The sequence below is a fragment of the Eptatretus burgeri genome, chromosome 8 (assembly GCF_056783735.1).
Source record: "Eptatretus burgeri isolate ZD-2024b chromosome 8, Ebu_testis_v1, whole genome shotgun sequence".
In the NCBI taxonomy this organism is placed as follows: domain Eukaryota; kingdom Metazoa; phylum Chordata; class Myxini; order Myxiniformes; family Myxinidae; genus Eptatretus; species Eptatretus burgeri.
In genome coordinates, this window is record NC_140968.1 from 4524147 (window position 1) to 4538492 (window position 14346).

The window sequence follows — 14346 nt, forward strand, 5'->3', positions numbered from 1 at the left end:
AAGGCTCAACTCCGGGCTCAAAAAGAATTGGAAAGACATAACAAAGAGTTGGAGAAACAAATTAGTGGAAGTGGTGTAATTGTAGATTTTGCTGAAAAACTTGAAGGTCTGCCTGATAAAGCGAGATTGTTAGTTGGAGATATGCTTTCTTCTATCGCACAAGCAGGTGTGAAATTAACTAAAAGGGGTAATGGATTATATCTTTCTAATAAATAAATGAGCATTGATGAGTGGTTTAAAGAATTTGGAAAGAATACATCAAATTTACAACTTGTCAAATATTGTAAGATATTAAAAATTCATAATGTGGTTATTTGTATGAGAGATTAATTAACAAATGTGCCTAAACATACAAAGAATATTATTATGAACTTAGAAGATAATAATGGGAACGGTTCTCATTGGGTTTGTATTTTTAATAGTCAAGACAAATATTATTTTGATAGTTTTGGTCTTCCACCAGCTGTTGAAGTCATAAAATTCTTACAGAATGGTGTTTATCAAACATTTCAAGTCCAATAATTAAATTCCAAGTGTTGTGGTCAATTATGTCTCTATGTGTTATTTCAACTCAACAAAAATAAAAAATTTTATGACATTATTTTTAATCTAATATAAATGACATGTTGGTAAAGATGGTTCTATCTTTGGTGTATCCCAAGAACTGGATATTGATTTATGAAATTAATACACAAAGAGACAGGCTGAACGACAGAAATATAGTATAACAAAAAATATTAATATGAAAAATGCTGAACATTAAAAAAATTATCCAAGCCTGACTGACGCGAATGACTTGGTGAGATTAAGTGATTTATCACAATATTTATATCCTTAAATAAAACGGCCGTGTATTCCAAAGATACAGAAATGTTGATTTTTATCTCCAGGTCATACAGAATTCACAGTTCCAATTAAAATATTTTTTTTATAAAGAAGGGCGTATCGTTTGGATGAGAATAGAACAATGGGGGTATGATATGAATGAGTTAGGGTATAATTGGTCATTTAAAATTGACCTAGAAGACCTGGAACAATTAAATCAGTCTCGCAAGGAAGAATGTTATCCACTTGGTATGGAGAATGAGTTTTGTGGAAGCACGATTAGTAAAAAACAAATAAAAGAATTTAATAAGGGTAAATATAATAATGGTTTTGCCCTAGTTTATATCATGAAAACAGAAAAAACAGGATTATATATAATAAGTAAGGAAATACAAAATGATTTAACTATGGGAAGATGGGGAAGTGTTTCATGTCATAATACTATTCTGTCATATATTTCTAATACATAAATGATAGCAAGAAGGCTTCAAGAAAATTATCATTTCTGTGTCCAAGCATACCTACAAGAAAAGGGTATTCGATATTTTATAAATATGTTCTACAACATAAGAATGATGTATTTTCAATAAAAGATTGGCTTTATGCTGATGTTGATAAACCGACGACTTTAGATTTAATTAGAATGTTAAATAATGAAAAAATTATAAAGTTAAGAAAACGTAAGGCTCTTTTAGAAATGCAGAAGAAATTTTATTGGTTTCCTCTTGTAAAAAAAATATTTTGCATACAGGAATAACAAGAAATCTCAATGAATATATGTATGATATTCTATGGGGTGTAAGTGATTCAAGGATAGTAAGGGACGAGGAAGGAGTTGAAGAGAGAGAAGAAGAGAGGGAAGAGGAGGAAAAGGAGAAGAGAGAGAAGGAGAGGGAGAAGAGAGAGAAGGAGGAGAGGGAGAAGAGAGAGGAGGAAAGAGAGAAGAGAGAGAAGGAGGAGAGAGAGAGAAGAGAGAGAAGGAGGAGAGAGAGAGAAGAGAGAGAAGAGAGAGAAGGAGGAGAGAGAGAGAAGAGAGAGAAGAGAGAGAAGGAGGAGGAGGAGAGGGAGGAGAGGGAGGAAAGAGAGAGAATAAATAAATATGAAAATATGGAAACCAGTGAGATTTAAAAAAAAGATTGGGGTTATTACAGAAAATAAATCAGAACGGGCACTCAGTCGAGCGCATACCTTCGCCAACGCTACATTTTGCCCCCCCCTCAGAAACCGTCGATTGTGAGGGTATTTAATCCCAGACCACATCTACCATCTCATATGTGTTATGATGGCTTAAAAACATTAAATTTCCTGCTGTTTGACACTGATTCACGTACATTGTACAATTTCTGTATGAACTCCCTGACCTTTTTGGGTGTCGGTGTCAAGTCAATCTGATGACAACTGGTCACATTATAAGAAATAAGTTCAGTGACCCACCCCCCCCCCCAATGCTTTAAACTCACCAATAAAGTCACTGTCAAATATTACACATCACAGGATAGGGAATTGAATTCTAAACATTTTGAATCTACTTACATGCAAATTGTATAAGAATTGACCGTGTTATGATAATAAAGGTCTTTGACCCCCCCTCTGACCTTTGACCCAAACCGCTAACAAAGGTAATGACGTCATTGTGTCATATCATATATCACAAGATTGGGCATTGAATTCACAACATTTTGGCATTGGTTGCATGCAAATTGGATAAAAATCGACCGCACTATGGCAAAATGATGATTTTGACCTTTTCATGACCTCGACCTTGACCTTTGTACTCTTAATTTTGTAATTGGTATTAGAGTGTGGGGAACAGAACAGTCAACATTTTGGTGTTGGTTTCATGCAAATCGGATAAGAATTGACCGTGTTATGTCTAAAACCGCACATTTTGCAACGTCGTGACCCCCCCCCCCCGACCTTTGACTCCCAACCGCTAGTAAGGGTTACTACGTCATTGTGTCATGTCACATATCACAAGATGGGACATTGAATTCTGAACATTTTGGCATTAGTTGCATGCAAATTGGATACAAATTGACTGCGCTATGGTAAAAAGACGATTTTGACCTTTTCATGACCTTGACCTTTGACCCGATCGCCCCCAAAATCTAATCAAATGGTCCTCGGATAATAACCAATCATCCCACCAAATTTGCTGCGATTCAGTTCAATACTTTTGGAGTTATGCGAATGACAAACAAACAAACACACATATTCACAAATAAATAAATAAATACACAGCGATCAAAACATAACCTTCGCAACAAAGTTTGCGAAGGTAATAAATCTCAATAAAACAACAAAAAAACCAGGAGGAAAACAAAGAATTGACAAGACTATTGGCATCGTTTTCAAGGGAAAGATATTGTCTTGCATTAAAGTTTTTCATTATTTTCTTAAATAAATGGAGGAGAGAGTAAAGACGTTTCTCAGGAATCTTTATGTTTTAAAAATTAAGATTCAAATGTGCATGTTGGAAACGAAAAAGGTTTTCGCACTCTGGAGGAATTTTTCTCATAAATAAATGAGTTGTTGTCTCAAATGTAAAAAGAAAACTAAAACTAAAAATATTTCATATTTTAAAAGTAAAAATAATAGGGTCATACAAAAAGGTACATGTTCGGTGTGTGGTTCAAAAAAAAAAAATATTTATCTCCAAACACAAACTCGGAGGAGATATACAAAAGTTTTTATCAGGAAGTAAATTTACAACTACTGGAATACCAGGGGAATTACATCTACCAGGGTATTCTTTCTGTGGTCCAGGCACAAACTTGGATAAAAGATTAGATGAAGCAGACAATCCTAAACCATGGAGTAAACCCATCAATAGGGTTGATGAAGTGTGCAAGAGACACGATATTGATTATGGGAATACCACAACGTTGGAAGAAAAAACATGAAGCCGATGGAGAAATGTTGTAGAATTTGTCTCTGATACAAAATCCAACCTTGAGAGAAAAAGTTGATAGGTTCATCGTGAAGAAGATGATCAGTGCTAAATTGAAACTTGGACTTGGAAATTCAAAAAACTTATAGGCTCCAATGATATCATTAAGATTGAAGAGCAATTAGCTGATGAATTACATAAACCAATATTCACAAAGTTTCATAGAAGGAAGGTTTATTCCAAGGAAGTTGATTATATCTGGTCCGCTGATTTGATTGAACTCAATAATGATAAGGGGTACAAGTATGCTTTAACCGTTATTGATTTGAGGAGTAGATACGCATGGGTTGTCCCTTTAAAAAACAAAACAGGTAATACTCTTATGTTAGCCTTTCAACAGATATTTAATAAAAGCAAGAGAAAACCTAAAAAATTGTGGACTGATAAGGGTAGAGAGTTTCATAACAAGACATTTTTGAATTTTCTAAAAAATAACAGTATTACATTATACAGTACCTTTAATGAAGGAAAAGCCGTTCTTATTGAACGCTTTAATCGTACCTTAAAAGAGAGACTATATAAAAAATTCACACAACTCGGTTCACAACAATGGTCATCTTTTATTCAGGATATTGTAGATAAGTATAATGACATGATTCACACTCAACGAATATGAAACCATCAGAAACATTTACAAAATTAAAATATGAAAAAGAGATCAATGTCAAAAAGCCTAGGTTCAAAGTTGGTGATATAGTCAGAATATATAGATGGAAATCTCATTTTGAAAAGGGTTATACAAAGCGGTGGACAAATGAACTTTTTAAAATTATTGATGTGATAGATACAGTTCCTTGGACTTATAAGGTATATGATTTAGAAGGGGAAGAGATTTTAGGTCATTTTATTCACAGGAATTACAAAAGACAAAACCAAGCAAATAATACTCATGGGAGCAATAGGTTGGCGCTTCACTCCCCTCTACTATACACCATTATGGACACTCGAGGACCAAGTCCGAGGTGTATAACAGGGTTAAATTAAAAAATAAATATATATATATATATATATATATATATATATATATATATATATATATATATATATATATATATATATATATATATATATATATTGTGTGTCAAGGGGGACGTTCTTCGATCTGTGAACCCCAAACACAGATTTCCTCAACTGAATAGTCAGTCAAGGCTTAACTTTTGTTTGTTGGTGTGTGTGTGTGTGTGTGTGTGTGTGTGTGTGTGTGTGTGTGTGTGTGTGTGTGTGTGTGTGTGTGTGTGTGTGTGTGTGTGTGTGTGTGTGTGTGTGTGTGTGTGTGTGTGTGTGTGTGTGTGAGAGATAACATAACAAGGAGGATAATCAACCCCAACCCTCACATTCAAAATCTCAACCCCAACCCTCACATTCAAAATCTGAACCCCAACCCAACCCTCGCCCAACTTAATATCTTATATTTAAATACATATTTCAACAATATATATATATATATATATATATATATATATATATATATATATATATATATATATATATATATATTTTATGTTTTTTTCTCTTCTTCCAATCTGTCTTTTAAGGCTTTCAGGTTTGATGAAGTAGAAAGAGGGAGTGAGAACCTTCCTGCATCTTCTTCCCAGAACTAACAATATATATTTTTTTATGGTTTTTTTTCTCTTCTTCCAATTCTGTCTTTTAAGGCTTTCAGGTTTGATAAAGTAGAAAGGGGGAGTAAGAACTTTCCTGCACTTTCTTCCCAGAACTTTCTTGATATTGCTCTCATCAAGCACCATCCAACAAGGAATCACATCGATAGGTTGAGATCCCCAAGGGTCTTGGTAGAAACCACATTTCAAGTCTCCAAAATAAACCCAACTTTCCAAGTCTCCAATAAACCACATTCCTGTTGAGTTTCCAAGATATGTATCACATTGTGAGTTATCAAGCCAGAACCCACATTTCAAGTCTCCAAAAATATAACCATCTCTCCAAGACTCCAAGGTAGAATCACAATTTCCAGAAATATTGTGTTTTGGGAATAGATCCCACATAATATAATTATGGATCATCAAGGAAAACTCCACTTTTCCAATTTTTATGTTGTTCAGTGATAGATCTCACAAAGTATAACTGTGGATCATCAAGGAAAACTCCATTTTTCCAATTTTTATGGGTTTCGGTGATTGATCTCTCATAGTACAACTATGGATCATCAAGGAAATCTCCATTTTCAAAATATCTGAAATTTGTGAGTCTCCAAAGTAGGTTCCATATTTAGAAACATCTTGGCAGAACCCTTTTCCAGAGTCTCCAAGGTCGTTATTTCAACCATCAAGGCAGAACTCATTTACTGATTTTTTCAAAATTTGTGAGTCTCCAAGGTAAAACTTGTATTCTGGCTCATCAAGGTATAACTTGTTCAGTGGGTATTGTCTTGATAACTCGCAATGAGTACTGTTGTAAAACTCTTTTTCAGGATTTTGCTGGTCTACAAGGTATAACTCTTTGGTTGGGTCATCAAGGTTGAGCTCATTCTGTGGGTCTTGGTCGCTTACAAGGTCTTCAAACAAACCAACGATTTCGCCCCAAGTTGTGGCAAAAGCAGTATTTTCATTTTGTGTTTCAGATACAATTTCCTGTGAGAGAAAATAATAATGTATTAAGTGATTTAATTATTAAATGATTATATGCTTAAATCAAACTCTGTAAATAGGAAAATAAAATCTTACCTCAACAGATAAGAGGTTTGAATCCAGTTCATCAACTTGAAGGTTTAGTTCCATCCAAGTAGTAGAACTCCAAGGAACTCCAAAATCATCCCACTCAAGCTCAGGACAGCAGTCCATTCTCAGTAAAAGTAAAAATATGTTCAAAATCAGTCTGGGTTTGAAGCCTTTATAGAGAAAGATTGGTGAGTGTGGCTTCCTTTTTCAAAATGGAGAATTCTTTGAAAATTCCCTGGGCAAGCCCAGGCAAGCCTTGCGAGTCAGATGTTGTTAGAATGGAGAAAAAAAAAATTCAAAATGGAGAATTCTTTGGAAAATCGATTAAGTATATATGATCGATTAAGGTTTCCTTTTTCAAAATGGAGAATTCTTTGGAAAATCGATTAACAGGAAATGATGTAGGAGTAGGTGGTCCTCACAAAAGAGGGTGGGGCTTAGTAAAAGTGGGCAGGGCTTAGGAAAAGTGGGTGGAGCTTAAGAAAAGTTGGTATGATTCATTAAAACTGGGCGTGGCTTATGCAAACAAATAATCTGTGTCTCAGGTGGTCAAACAAGAGCATTGAGAGAAGTTTATCATTTTATTTCTGCTCAACAAAGACATTTAGACAAAGAACTAAGTTCTAAAAATAATATTTGTGAACATACTCGATGGCGATGAATGTAATCGGAAAATTAATTTATTATCGCAAATAGAACACGGACAAATATTTATTGGATCACTCTTTGAGTGGAGTGAAAATATAAAAGGAAATCAGGAAGTAATGAGGCAGAGATCGATCGCTTCTTTTGACCCCATGGACTGAGAGTCAGAGGGGGAGAGAGATAATCATTCTCCTGTTTAACTGAATGAGCCTTGAGATGGAGTTCTCCCTATTAATTTGTATGAGGTTTTTTGGGCCCTGAGACGGTCTCAATTTAACATGAGCTTGTATGACATAAAATCATTCTCCTCTTTTTGTCCTGATGGGTCTCGAGTCAGAGAGTTCTCCCTATACATTTGTATGGGAAGGGGAGGAATTAGACTCCTGTTTAGGGGTTTTCAGGGATCAATTCAAAGACATTTTTCCCCTTCACCCCATTCATTTCCATGGTTGCCTTTGAAACCCCATATATCTACTACTCTCGATAATCCTCACAGTAACCTCGATAATAATCATCACAGTAGCCTCGATTATCCTCATAGTAACTTCGATAAACCTCACAGTAACTTCGATAACACTCACGGTAACCTCGATAACCCTCACGGTAATCTCGACAATCCTCACTGTAACATAGCTAATCCTCACGGTAACCTCGACAATCCTCACGGTAACCTCGACAATCCTCACGGTAACCTCGACAATCCTCGCGGTAACCTCGACAATCCTCGCGGTAACCTCGACAATCCTCGCGGTAACCTCGACAATCCTCGCGGTAACCTCGACAATCCTCGCGGTAACCTCGACAATCCTCGCGGTAACCTCGACAATCCTCGCGGTAACCTCGACAATCCTCGCGGTAACCTCGACAATCCTCGCAGTAACCTCGACAATCCTCGCAGTAACCTCGACAATCCTCGCAGTAACCTCGACAATCCTCGCAGTAACCTCGACAATCCTCGCAGTAACCTCGACAATCCTCGCAGTAACCTCGACAATCCTCGCAGTAACCTCGACAATCCTCGCAGTAACCTCGACAATCCTCGCAGTAACCTCGACAATCCTCGCAGTAACCTCGACAATCCTCGCAGTAACCTCGACAATCCTCGCAGTAACCTCGACAATCCTCGCAGTAACCTCGACAATCCTCACAGTAACCTCGACAATCCTCACAGTAACCTCGACAATCCTCACAGTAACCTCGACAATCCTCACAGTAACCTCGACAATCCTCACAGTAACCTCGACAATCCTCACAGTAACCTCGACAATCCTCACAGTAACCTCGACAATCCTCACAGTAACCTCGACAATCCTCACAGTAACCTCGACAATCCTCACAGTAACCTCGACAATCCTCACAGTAACCTCGACAATCCTCACAGTAACCTCGACAATCCTCACAGTAATATTGACAATCCTCACAGTAATCTCGACAATCCTCACAGTAATCTCGACAATCCTCACAGTAATCTCGACAATCCTCACAGTAATCTCGACAATCCTCACAGTAACCTCGACAATCCTCACAGTAATCTCGATAATCCTCACAGTAACCTCGACAATCCTCACAGTAACCTCGATAATCCTCACAGTAACCTCGATAATCCTCACAGTAACCTCGATAATCCTCACAGTAACCTCGACAAACCTCGAGGTAACCTCGATCCGAGGTACGGTGTACACGGACCTGGTACCTGACGCGACACGGGCTTACCGGGCCTTGAACGCTCACTACGAAAAGCGCGCCCAGGTCGTGGGAAACAAGGCGCGAGCGGCGACTTATTATTAGCGAGACGTTGGTTTTCATATGTCTGTGGAAACAAGGAGCCCAAAACACTGACTCCTCGTCGCCACACACAAACACTCATCGCGACGTTGCATTTCCACTCCGTCCGTTAACTTGGTCCTCAGCATGGGGACACCATGGTAATTAACGTACGTCGTTCGCGGTATAATCTTTAAAATCAACTCGGGATTGATGCCCGTACGTTCATTTTCAATTTTTGATGCAGAGTAACAAAGAAAAAAAAATCTTACCAAATGACACTTGGCTTATACACCGCCCATCATGCAAGTTCTTGCGTTGGTTATAAATTCATTTTTTTTTTATTTCTTTTTTTTCCCCCCATTTCCCTCACAAACACCTTCAGTGCAGGAGAAGGCCGCGTCAAGCCTGCGCGGTAATTGCGCGGCAACAACAACAACAACAACCGATGGTTGTCTGAGCATGTTGGGTCATTTCTCGGTGTGTTCCATTCACCTCAGGGTTTATTTGAAGGATGTTTTGGAACTGCACAAATCTTTGAGGCGGGTGCCATGGCCCCGAACTGTTGTCGCCCAAAGCTGCTCGTGAATAATTATTAGTCCAGTGGAATCCTGACTGGCCGTGGTTTGTGGTATTTACAATGTTTTATTGCAATTTCTGTAACTCATGTCTGTATACTGATCTCAAAACAAGAGGGGGGCACTTTGGCACCTTTGGGGATTTATTTTTTATTGCCATTTGAAAAAGGGAACGTTTGAGCGATTATCGACATTTTGTCGACTCGTCGAAAATATGTTGGGTCGTCGATCGAGTCGAAAAAAAAAAATTGAAATTTGTTCTACCCTTATTATCAGTATTTGAAATGGCGATTTCGATGAAACTTGGTTGGTAGGTTCATACCATGACCGAGTTGTGTGCAAATGAGAACCGTTGCTATGGACCCCTCCGTCGCCTAGCAACGGCCGAAAAACCTCGAAATGTGGGGGTATTTTAACGAAAAAACAATCTGCAGCATTAACTCTTGAAGCTGTAATCATGAATTTTCTTGTGCTTAATCCTCAGCTCATTCCCCCATCGAACGGGCCCATCGCGTCAGGTTCTATTGGGTAGTCGACTACCCATGTTCGCCTACCGGCTTGTTTTTATGAATTAGTTGTACCTATGTCCAAATTAGCTGGACTATTTACAGCCTGTTTCCATATATTGTTATGAATCTGGAAGCCACGAGCACTCAACATACAGGTCCTATAGCTCAGTTATTTCGATAAGTCAATGTGGATAGATAGCTCCCCTTTCCTTTGTTTAATGGGTAATTGAATGTACATGCGCTGCGGAGTTATTTTGATAGGGTTTTTTTATTTTTACACCACCAACATCAACTACGACAACGCCAGCATCACCCTCACCTTCACCTCGCTCTGGCCGATGCCATTGTGGGCGGAGTTCAAGGAGGTGCCTCGCGGGCGGCCCTCGACCAATCAGTGTGCTACGAGTGAGGTGGCCGCCGCTCAGCCAATCAGACCCCGCGACGGTGAGAAAGGCGGTCCGCGTGACGTCACCACGCCCCCTGGCCAATCAACGGACTTGCCGCCCGTTTTGCCCAATGACAGGGTCACGAGCGATTCTGTGCGCCAAAACCGTCCAGTGAGGGAAAGTGAGGAGGGTGAAGGCGGCCCCTCCCCCCCTGGAGAAGGGTGAATAAGGTTGCGGCGCGATCGGACGAAAGGGAGAGCTTTTCAGACAGTTGATGACGATCGAGCAGGCCAGGTTGTGGTCAATCTGACGGGCAGGGGTGTGTGTGTGTGTGTGTGTGTGTGTGTGTGTGTGTGTGTGTGTGTGTGTGTGTGTGTGTGTGTGTGTGTGTGTGTGTGTGTGTGTGTGTGTGTGTGTGGCGCGCCGTCCTGTTAGTAGAATTGTTAAGTGCTTTTTCCTTGCTCATTGTACATTGAATTCCTTTTATTCGGTTAACTCTGCCTTCTTGCGTGCTCCCTTGCCCCATTATAAATAAATATCCCTTTTGTTGAATGTCCCAGCTCGTTTCTGTGTTTCTTTCATTGGCTTGGCACGGTGTGTATTGAGAGATAGCGAGGGTAAATTGTTCATTTGGCCAACGGGCCTTGGTAACCTCCGCTCGGGTTTCACACGGTTCGGGCACGGTAATGGCTCGTTCCGCTCGAGGTCCGTCGAGGGTGTGAATTCCCCGGTAGCTTTGTCCGCATGGGTACTTAGGTATATTGAAGTTTGGCAATTGACCCGACCCCACGCAGTCGAATTATTGGCGATTCATGGTCCAGTCAGGGACCCGTGCCTTTTGTACTTATCCAAAAGGCACGACCTCAATTCCAGTGTGTTCGGTGGAGCTGACTCTACTGCTCCCTCTAGCGGTCGTGCTCGCCACTGATACCCGGCCCCGCAACAATATGCGAGATACAACTTTGCAAATCTTGCATTTATGAAAGTTTCGCTGTTTTAGCCATCTTTTACCATGTACTGTTTGACACAAAATGTAAATCAAAGAACAATTCAGCATGTGTAAGACTAAAAATATATATCTAGTCATATAAACACAGTGTTTTAAGTTTTAAACATCTTAGTATTTGACAAAAAATTTAAAACAAAGTACTAATCAGCATACATTTGTGGATTTAAAATTAAAAATATACTTCTTGTCATTTAAACAGTAAATAAAGGTACTTTTGCTTTTCAGTATCATGGTCATGCATTAACTTCTTGTTTCTTTCTATGACATTGGAGTTTTTATTATAAATTTTAGTACTGCACAAAATTGGATTTAGAACTGCACAAGTAGGGGTCCACTGCAATGAACCAAAAGCAATCACTGAAAACATGGAAGTACCGCTCACGTACGACCTCATGATCCCATCGAGCGTGAACGTCGAAAACAAAGCATTGCGAACAGATATTACACTTGGGTACAAAAAAAGAGAAGGAGGCATTGCTAATTGAGGTGTTAATACCAATGATTTTGGACGAAACGATACAGAAATCAAGAAAATGACCAAACACCGAGACCTCAAGAATGAAGTGAAAAGATCCTGGAAGCTGAAGAAAGCCACAGTTGTACCAGTGATAGTTTGAGCTACAGGAATGTTGACGAATAACCTCACAGAGATATTAAAAAACCATCCCTGGGAATAATATTAAGAACTAACTACAGTTGGAAGCTGTCCAGGGCTCAGTGACGATCCTGAAGAAAGTCGTCAGCACAAAACTTTGAGAACAGCAAACTTCACACTTTGGTCAATGATTCATGACCCCTTACTGAAATGAAGGTGGATACTTTGAGCCCACCCTGGGAGGACACCATTCCACATTCTGAAAGCTGCATATGTAGATGTATGCCTGGTGTTGGCTTCATGGTTAAGGTGGTGGGCTTGCGATCTGAGGATCCTGAGTTCAAATCCCCCTCAGCTGTTGAATTAATACCAGGTGGGGTTGACGCTTCCTGTCATCCTTCCAAGGTGGGCAAAATGAATGCCAGCTTGCTGGTATCCTGTGTCGGAGTGGCGACCCGTCCAGGATTGCGCCCAATAGCCAAGGAGACTGCTTCGGCAGCAAAAACGCTCTGCACAGAGTATGGTCCCAATGGATGGATTATGTAGATACCAATAAACGTGTCTGTCTCTGTCTCACGAACACGCACACACACATACACCTGGGGTGGGAGTATTTGCAATCCACGCTATCTTCCTGGCAAAGGTCTGCTTGCATACATGTATGCTCCTACATGCAGCGACCTTTGTATTCCACCTGTCTGCTTACTCCAAATCTGATTCGTACATGCTACAGTCCCCACGAGAGAGAGAGAGAGAGAGAGAGAGAGAGAGAGAGAGAGAGAGAGAGAGAGAGAGAGAGAGAGAGAGAGAGAGAGAGAGAGAGAGAGAGAGAGAGAGAGAGAGAGAGAGAGAGAGAGAGAGAGAGAGAGAGAGAGAGAGAGAGAGAGAGAGAGAGAGAGAGAGAGAGAGAGAGAGAGAGAGAGAGAGAGAGAGAGAGAGAGAGAGAGAGAGAGAGAGAGAGAGATATATATATTGGAAAAAGGGAGAGGGGTGGGAGAGAATAAGAAGAGTTGGGAGGGAGAGGGATGAGGGATTGTGGCAGATGTGATGCCAGTTTATCGTCCATCCGAGAGACGACACAGAGATTGATGAATCACCCTGCTTATGAAATACCGGAAGGACAGTTTATAGCTTTGTTGGCATTCAAATCCAGGCTACACAGTGAGCATGCGTACCTCTCGGCTTTCCTGCCATGATGTGGCCATTCCTTACGTCATAAATGAAAATTTATTTTCTCATTGTGATCATATAATTTTTTTTTGCCTTCCTTCCTCCAGTGCAGAACCACGTTGTAGAAAGCAATTGAATGTTATCATACTTAGTTAGTACAACTTTTGAAGAAACTGTTAGAAGTGAAACTTTTGTTTTCGATTTTTACATTAATTTTTTTTAAGCAAATTATTTAATTTTTATTTGAAACGTTTAATCTTTTTTATGAAACGTATAAATTATGCGAAATGTTTGAAGAAACTTTTAAGGGAGGGTGAGACAAGTTGTCACGTGGAGGTGGCGGCCTTTGGGCTCACCGCCTGTGAAGGGAGTAGGGAGGGGTGAGATGGCGTACTGCAGGCCCCTTCATCAGCTGCATCTGCGGACCCCTTGGCAGCTGTGTCTGCGGGGTCCTCGTCAGCTGCGTCTGCGGGCCCCTCGTTGGCTGTGTCTGCAGGCCCCTCATCGGCTGCGTCTATGCCAGCTCAACAATGATAGGACCACTTAGGACACTGCTCTTCTGTTCTAGTTTCCCACCTGACCTGACCTGACCTGTATTTATCTATGCTGAAGTGACGAGTCCTATAATGGAAGGACAAAAAGAGGAAAGTCGTGGAAAATGAAATTTCACATTTTCAGCTAGCCGGCCACCGCAAGTTTCACCGCAGAAGAACATGTGGCCAACAATGCACGCGAGTGCTCCATAACTTTGTCCAAGTCAATTGACATACACCGTCATATTAAACATACACCTTGTGGACTCCGGAGACGCCTGACATGTCAAATATGTCTGAATCAGACATATGAACACTCTTTTTCGGATGCAGAACTGATTGTAAGTTCGATTGTGGAGCTTAAATTTTGTATTTTGTGCTGTATTTACAACCTTGTGCATATTGATAAATAAAGTAGTTCCTGGCCGCCATTTCCCGCGCCTGTCATGGTTACGTCGAGCTCCACTTTTTTTTTTTTTGTATACCTTGGTCGAGGCTCGTATGAGAGCTAACACACAACTCACAGCAAGGAGGCATGAGACAAGACGGGCGGGAGTGGAAGGGACAAAACAGTGGGGAACAGACACATTAGGTGAACTGTGGAAGGGAGAGGGATGGGGATGGGACGGGGAACATGGCGAAGAGAAGATGGACATTTCAGGGACTTTCAGGAAGGAAAGCAGGAGAAATGATGCAAGTGGGCT

General features: G+C 40.2%; 1 protein-coding gene across 4 annotated transcripts in view; it reads right to left on the bottom strand.

Moving 5' to 3' along the window:
- The window catches only part of LOC147020965 (uncharacterized), a 76276-nt gene extending 66995 nt beyond the window's left edge, over positions 1-9281 (bottom strand). For 2 of the 4 annotated variants that reach the window (XM_085890700.1, XM_085890701.1), the window contains exon 1: positions 8812-9025. The gene's annotated coding sequence lies outside the window, so the exon portion shown is untranslated. Of the gene's footprint in view, positions 1-8811; positions 9027-9134 lie in introns of those variants that run through there. The other 2 variants (XM_085890705.1, XM_085890707.1) reach the window with 2 other exon arrangements.
- Positions 9282-14346: the final 5065 nt, after the last annotated feature.